Source organism: Solanum tuberosum, unplaced genomic scaffold (assembly GCF_000226075.1).
Source record: "Solanum tuberosum cultivar DM 1-3 516 R44 unplaced genomic scaffold, SolTub_3.0 scf00227, whole genome shotgun sequence".
NCBI classification, from domain to species: Eukaryota; Viridiplantae; Streptophyta; class Magnoliopsida; order Solanales; family Solanaceae; genus Solanum; species Solanum tuberosum.
In genome coordinates, this window is record NW_006239150.1 from 591,916 (window position 1) to 601,199 (window position 9,284).

Below are 9,284 nucleotides of genomic sequence, written 5' to 3' on the forward strand. Positions count from 1 at the left end.
TTTTCATAAAAGTCGCAACTTTTCATAAAAGTCACAATTCTTCATAAAAGTCGCAACTCTTCATTTTCCATTCACACCTTTTAAAACCCAACAATCCCCCGCATGAATGGGAATGACTCCAAGACAAAGAAACGGACAAGTGTGTACTTTACAAGCAAGAATTAATTACATTTGGGTAAGTGGGTTTCCCTTTGAACTTTCTGTAGTGAACATATGTCGGATATACTCGGTCAATCAGTAGATTTGATATCTTTGAACTGTCAAGCTTTGGTGTATACCTAGACAATCATATGTCACACAATCAACCCTTTACTGTTTATGGTTCTTACAGTTATGTTCGTTTCAGCCATGAACACCTCCTGGTTTCATGAGTGTATAGAGAGATGGGCTTTTGACAATCATCTTCTTTGAAACGGCTTACACTTCACACTCACATAGGTGATTTCTAACCGTGTTATCGCGTAGATATGCTATTTGGTCAAATCTGCCAAACTTAGCAAATCATTAAAAATATTAAGCTTCATTAACTCATTAACAAGCCTTAATGTTATATCTTTGTTCCTGAACATTGTCTTCATCATGAGAATGGATTGAGTTGGTTGACAATGCCGAAACGTCAGTCACAACTTTGTTTTTCTCCTTGAACCTAGCTCTTGGGATCTCCAGTCTGCTAGGTAGAGTTACCTCCATGATGACTTGTCCTAAGCTGTAAACTCATTCCCTTAGATGATCTTTCAACTTTCTCTCTAGTTAGGTCTTTTTGTAAGTGGATCCAACACATTATCCTTTGACTTTACACAGTCAATTGTGATAATTTCACTAGAGAGTAGTTTTCTAACGATATTATGTCTATGTCTTATATGACGAGACTTTCCGTTATACATCATGCTACATGCCCTACCTATTGCATCTTGACTATCAAAGTGTATGCATACTGATGCCAAATGTTTGGGCAAAAAAGAATATCTATCAAGAAATTTCGAAGTCTTTCAACTTATTCACCGGCCTTATCTAGAGCACCTAGTTCGGAGATCATTGTAGAGCTAGCGATACATGTCTTTTTGGAAGATTTCCAAGAGATTGCTCCTCCACCAAGAGTAAATACATATCCACTCGTGGATTTTACTTCATTTGATCCCGGTGATCCAATTTGAATCACTATATCCTTTCAATACTGCTGGATATTGTTATAATGCAAGACATAGTTTTGAGTATGTTTTAAATACCTCAAAACTCTTTTCATTGTCATCCAATGAGTTCGATTGAGATCGCTCGTGAACCGAATCAGTTCATTAATAGCACATGTTATATCTGATCGCGCACACTTCGTGATATACATCATACTTCTCAATACTCTAGCACAATCCAATTGTGAGTCACTTTCGCCTTCACTCTTTTGAAATGCAAAGCTCACATTTATTAGAGAATTGACAATATTGAATTCAATATTTCAACTAGTCAAGTACCTTTTCAATGCAATGAGACCGTGACAATGCTAAACATTATGGAGTTCTAAGATTTTTATACCTAAGATCACATCAACAACTCCAAGATCTTTCATATCAAACTTGCTTTCTAGCATACGTTTAGTAGCATTTATGTCATTAGTGTCTCTACTGATGATCAACATATCATCAATATACAAATAAACAATGACCTTGTGATTTTAATGTAAACACATTTATCAGTTCCATCATTCTTAAATTCATTTACCAACATGGTTTGGTCAAATTTCTTATGTCATTGTTTGGGTGCTTGTTTTAGTCCATAAAGTGACTTAACAAGTTCGCACACTTTCTTTTATTTACCAAGAACCACAAAACCCTTGGGTTGTTCCATGTAATTTTCTTCCTCCAATTCTTCATTTAAGAGAGTTGTTTTCACATTCATTTGATGAATTTGGAGGTCATATACCGCAACTAATAATATTAACATCCGAATGAATGTAATTCTAGTTACTGATGAGTATGTGTTGACAATTTCAAGACCTTATTTTTGGCTAAAGTCTTTGACAAAAAGTCTTGCTTTATATTTGTCAACAATTCCATCGACTTTCATTTTCTTCTGAGGATTCACTTTGAACCCAAAAGTTTATTTCCTGGAGGAAGATCAACCAACTTCCAATAGGATTGCTCAATATTGAACCAATCTCACTATTGACATCATCTTTCTAAAAGGATGAGTCCACATAAGACATAGAAAATGTTACAAAATCAGATCCAAAGGTAGTAGAATGTCCTTTGACATTTACTACACGTTTGAATCTCTTTATTAAGTACATTTCTTTTGTTCTTTCCAAGGTCTTTTAGACCTTTTACTAGACTACTCAAGTCTAATTTTACAGTCCACAGTCTTAGGTCCTATTTTAATCCTTTTAGGAATAGGAACTTGGACTTTGACTAGACACCTCCACACTTTAAAATTTTTCAAGTTGGATTTCCTTTCTTTCCATTTCTCATATGAAATAGATTGTGTCCTGAACAATCAAAACTTTTTTTGCTTTCTTTCTGAAAAGACAACTTTTTGTTGTTCCCTTTTGTTGTAAGGATAGCTTCTCCACACAAATTTTGTGGTAAACCTGAACTTATAAGTAATGTAGCCATCATTTTCTTCAAACTTTGATTTTTTTTCCTTCTGCAATTCCATTAGATTGAGGTGAATAGGGCAGTAGTTTGATGGATAAATCCACTTTCTAAACATATTTCTGCAAAAGGAGATTTATACTCTCCATCCCTATTACTTCTTATCTTTTTTCCCAACTAATTTTCAACTTCAATATTATATTGCCTAGGCGTTTCTATTGCTTCATCCTTACCATTCAGCAAATAGACATAGCCATACCTAATGCAATTGTCAATAAAAGTTATGAGATACTTTTTCCCACCACGAGATGGTGTTGACTTCATATCACAAATGTCAGTGTAAATCAACTCTAAGGGATTAGAATTCCTTTCAACAAATATATAAGAATGCTTAGCATACTTAGATTTCACACAAACTTGACATTTTTATTTATTGCACTCAAAATTAGACAAAACTTCTAAGTGATCAGTTTTTCTTACAAGATTTTGTGATTGACATGTCCCAGCGTTCATGTCACAAATAGTTTGACTCAAGCAAGTAAGAACAAATAAAATATTGAGTTTGAAAAGCCCTTTGTGAGATAACTTTTTCTCACAAATATTTTTTTTCTACTTATTACAATTTTGTCTGATACAAACATTGTTAAGAGTCAACACCTTGTCAAATGTCCTTTTCAGAAGGACCTCTCCATAACTTTCAATTTGATTGTTATAGAACTACCCATGAACATAGTTTCATCGGGTCCAATAAAGACAATATAGTCCAAATGCTCTTTTACAAAAACATGAACAAAATGACTATTCACCAATATTCATGTCTATACAAATAGTTATATTTAATAGACATATCTTTTCATGAAAAATCATAACATTTTAAGTGACACTTTTTCATAAAAGAACCCAATCATTGTATTCATATAATTTGTTAGTTTCATACTAGTCATACCATATACTCGTAAAATAGAAACTCAACGACCATAATATCAAATATACTCCAAGAATTTTTTGGGTCTAACATAATACAAAAGTATCATCAAATTTTATATCTTGTGCTCCAAATTTAAATTAGACACTAAGTCTAATTTTATCTTTGTCATAAGCAAAGAACCCCCACATTTTAAATATGATCTCAAAAATATTTTGTAAGTATTTGAAAATAGTTTTTCCACATATTTTTTTCCCAGACTATCAAAATGTCATTGGTAGCATGAAACCTCTTTTGGAAATATTATTCTACGAAAGAATTATATTGCTTCAATTCTCTTTGACAATCTTTACATAGTGTCAAAGATCATTCCATAAAGGCACCTATTGCGGGCACAAAATCACACACTTTAAGTCACTTGTCTTTTTTTTTTTTCTATCACAGTTAGACATACCACTTAGTATTTAGAATACTAACAATAAAGATAAAAGTTTTTGTACAATTTTTTTCTATTTAACAATGAAGTTTGTAGAAAATCAAAAGTACAACACTGACTTATTAGGTGAAGTTTTCATATTTTTCAAATCAATTGCATAGTCTAATTTATCCAGAGTAGAAAACTACAAAAGTTTTTAGTCTACAAAAATCAGACACAATCAAATTTCACACGGAGTACAGAACTCAAAACTACAAAAGTTTTTTTTTCTCCAAATAGAATAAACCATATTCTTAGATTATCACATATAAATGCTTATGTTTTCAAATAGCCTTCCAACTATAACATTTTGACATACCATTTTATCAAACAAAAATGTGCATCTCTCATTCTACAAACTAAAGAATTTTAAAGGCAACACTATTTGCCAAGGAAAATTCATTCCAAAACATATGGTTTGCAGATCTTTTTCCAAAGATACACATGATAAATATCAAAAGAAATAACTTTTAGAAACTATTTTACTCCTTAGATAAATAATAAGAAGGTTACCTGGTGTAATCTTTAACCGGAGTACCATCAATTTTTCTGGTACATTCTCAATTCGATCTTGCTAAACAAGGCACCGAATTCTGAAGAAGTAGTGCATTAATCTTCTACTTCCATGATATGTTTCTCTCAATAAGTAGAATACAAGAAATACCAACAATATAATAATTTTTTTAAGATTGTTGTTCATCCTGTATTCCTATGATACTTAGAACAAAAACTTTAAAGAACTTGATAAGAAACAACAAAGTTTAAAGAGTATTTTCAAAACTAGAAAATTAAAACCAGTAGAGAAAATTGAATCAGAAACAGATTAGAAACAATATACAAAATATTTTTCTTAAAGAAGAAAATCGATCCCACTGAATGCATAGTATCCCCTTAAAGAAATTATTACCTTCAAGTACCTGAGGTTAATGGAATATATCTTCCCAGGATAGAACAATCTTACTCACTGGTGTACAACCTTTCATAAAAGTCACAACTTTTCATAAAAGTTACAACTTTTCATAAAAGTCACAACTCTTCATAAAAGTCGCAACTCTTCATCAAAGTCACAACTCTTCATAAAAGTCGCAACTCTTCATCAAAGTCACAACTCTTCATAAAAGTCGCAACTCTTCATCAAAGTCACAACTCTTCATAAAAGTCGCAACTCTTCATCAAAGTCACAACTCTTCATAAAAGTCGCAACTCTTCATCAAAGTCACAACTCTTCATAAAAGTCGCAACTCTTCATCAAAGTCACAACTCTTCATAAAAGTCGCAACTCTTCATCAAAGTCACAACTCTTCATAAAAGTCACAACTCTTCATTTCCCATTCACACCTTTTAAAATCCAACAATATAGAGTGAATTGTCAAAAACACATCTAAATTATCTTATATAGTATCATTGACTAATGAGTAATTGCTGAACACGAAACCTTAATGATACCAATACAATATATATATATATATATATATATATATACTGATTTAGTATCAATTAAGCGAAATTATCAGCATTAATGATACCAATACAGTATATGATACTTCTTAGTATCAGTTAAGTGAAATTAGTTGGAAGGGTATATAGTGTAATTATTTAGTGGGGTATGAATGTAGATGAGTATATGTTTGTAATTATTTTGCTTTATGGGGTATTTGCTTAGTTTCCCCAAATAAATTTGAGCGGCCATAACCCAACTTGATTTCTATTTCAGTCCATTTTAATATCTCTAGTTTCAATCCAACCCGCAAACACTTCTTGAATTGTATTAGATACTACTTTTTTAGACTAACTATTTGATACAGCTTATGTCTTTTAAACACTTCTTGAATTGTACTTTCTCCGTCCCATTTTATATGTCACCTTTTTACTTTGCACTTGCATTAAGAAATGATGTAACTTTACCCTTCTACCCTTATTTAATGTTTTCTTAAGTCAACTTTATTAATAAGTGACAAGATTAATTAACTATTCTATCAAGGGTATAATAGGCAAAATATGGTAATTTATGCATAAATTTTATAAAATGACAAGTATTGTGGTTCAGCTATTTATAGAAAGGGATATCGATGACATATAAAATGGGACGGAAGGAGTATTAGATACTACTTTTTTGGACTAACTATTAGATACAGCTTATGTCTTTTATGACTTGTATATCGTTGAACGTCTTTTATGACTTTGTTGGTGGTTTTTTATGACAGTTGAGAAATTTCGTGTTGGACTTTGAGGTAGTTTGGGTTGGAGGATGGTCTATTAAAGTTTGGGTGTTAATTGGCATTAATGGTATATTATAAAAAAAATTTGGTAAACAATACAGATTTCACTAGTTTAAGAGTAAATTATTTTTTCTCATGCATGTTTTTAATGTCAAACTTATCAGAATCTAAGCTTCGGATACATGTGTGATATGTAAACGATTAAGTTACATTCTTGAAAAATAACAATCAAGAAAGGAAAATAGCAACAAACAATAATATCTATATTTCAATAATTTATGCGAAGGTTACAATCTTTATGAAATCTAATGAAAAAAAACGTACTCCCATGATTCTTCTCTTTACGATTGTCAACTGAAGAGCTTACTTTGTTCTTGAATTGATGAAATACTTGCCACTCAACACTTGGAGACAAAGACTTATGCGGACGACTTGCAGATCATCTGGTAGTATGAAGACTCCAAGTAATTGGTAGGCTTGAAGAGCATGGGTTGGGCTTATCTTGTCAACTTAATAATGAGCAACTTTCACATATAACAAACATAAAAATCATATTTGTATGTTATAGTTATAGTTTGCATAATTGCGCTCCATAACAAATTTTTATGTTTGCTATGAAGCTTTTGATTTGCATAATTCGCTACAAACATCCAATTTTATACAAATTGTTCGATTTTGTATAAATTCATTTATACATTGTAATTTGTATAATAAGATCTGTATTTGTATAATTATAAGTGTATAAGATGAAAATATATGTATTTGTATTTGTATATACACTTTTCTCTCGCTTTATACAAACACAAACACATTTTATACATTTTATACCGAAATGTATAAAATGACTAATTGTATACCGAATTAGATGGCAAAAAAAAGGATGTTTGTTGCGAATTACAATTAAAATAAACTATGACTATAACATTTAATTTGAATTAATAGTTTGTTATTTCATACAATTTTCCCCTTAATAAACTGTACTTTAATTTGGACTTTAATTAAGTCATATCATTGTAATTTAATTATTAATCCAACTTTATTAACCAACAATTTAACTTGATCAACATATCATAAATTTAAGATTTAATCCAAATTTAATATGGATTTATCAATAAAACTTCATTGTCTACAACATGTATCTAAAAAACATAGGGTCAAATTAGATGTAATTTGTTTCAGATACACATTATCCAAGTAGAATCACATGTATCTGACTCTCTTACTATCCTATCTCCTATCTTGTCTCTCTCCTTTCTTTCTCGCCTTTCTCCTTATGTATCTGTATTTCAGATTGTATCTGGGTTATCTAGTGCGATTCACATGTATCTTAGATACATAAACTATATCTTGCTCGTCTTCCTCCTTCTCTCGCTCGTCTCTCTCGATCCCTATTTTAGTGTATCTAGTATAAAAAAATGCATATATTTAAATATACTTACATTAAAATCTGAAATAAAATTATTAATTAGTGAGACAATATATAATTATTTCAAGAGCAACTTTCACATATAGCAAACACAAAAATCATATTTGTATGTTATAACTATAGTTTGCATAATTAAGCTCCATAACAAACATAAATATGTATATTTCGCTATACATATACAAAAAAAAGTAGTTGTATATAATTTGTTTCTGTTTCGGTATACATATACAAAAGATTAATTGTATAATCTGTGTTTGTATAAAGCGAGAAAGAGAGAAAAGCAAAAGATCAGAACTGGGCAGGAGAATATTTGTATTGTATAATTATAAGTGTATAGGACGAAGATATATGTATTTGCATGTGCATATACAATTTTCTCTTGCTTTATACAAACAGAAACACAATTTATACATTTCTGTTTATATAAGCGAGACGAGGGAGAGACTGGCGAGTGAGATCTGGGAGAATGGAGAGCGAGATCTGGGAGAGGGGAGAGAGGGGAACGAAAATATATGTATATATACAATTTTCTCTCGCTTTATACAAACACAAACACATTTTATACATTTTGTGTTTGTATAAAAGCGAGAGAGGCGAGGGAGAGAATGAGAGTGGCGAGCGAGATTCACCAGGAGAGAGGCGAAATAGCAACAGTTTGCTATGAGGTACAATTAAATCAAACTATATTTATAGCATTTAATTTAAATTAATAATTTGCTATTATATACAATTTTTTCTTATTTCAAACTATAAACAGAATTAATAAATACGGTATAAATATATGTCAACTAATGTAATTTATAGTTCTTTATAATTGGTATGGCATAGATATAGGTCTACTAATGTAATTTATAGTTCTTTACAATTGGTAGGTGGGCATCTTATATTGTAAAATAAATATTTGGGTTGGGTTGGAGGATTGACAATGGTAGCTTGGGTGATTAATTGGCATTTATTGTAATAATTGTAATGTAATGTAATATAAGGTAATGTACTGTAATTGTAATTGTTTTTCTTTTTAAGTACTGGTAGGTGAATAAATATGTGCCGACAGTTTTCCTAACAGAACACCAACCGACTCTGGTGAATTGGTTTTATATTCTTAAAAAATACGTTTAAATTCTTTTTTAAAATTAGTTTCATATCTAAATTAACGAAAGTGTGAATTTTATGTCTAACCTATTACTCATTGTTTGAGAAACACACTTCTCTCTTTTATACATTCTCTTGAAGATGCATAGTTTCATTTAAAAGAAATTATCACTTTAATAAAAATTAAATAAATTAATAATATTAATTAAAAGTTAATGATTAAAGTATCACTATCTCAAAAAAATAATCTAAAACATTTTTTTAAAAAAAAAATACTTCATTCACCCACCCCCCCCCAAACCAAATCCGCTAGACACCCCTTTATTCCCAATTTTATTTAGATCTTGTTTTAAAATAAATAAATAAAAAATTCTACCCAACCACAACTAATCCTCCACTTCTATTTTTTTTTCATTTTATGTTAGATATATGCATATATTTTCAGCTATATATTTCTACTTGCCGCAAGATATTTTTTAAAATTAAATTTTCTTTTTTGTTATATTTGGCAACATAACTAGAGAAAATATTTTCCTAAAACACACACACACACATATATATATAT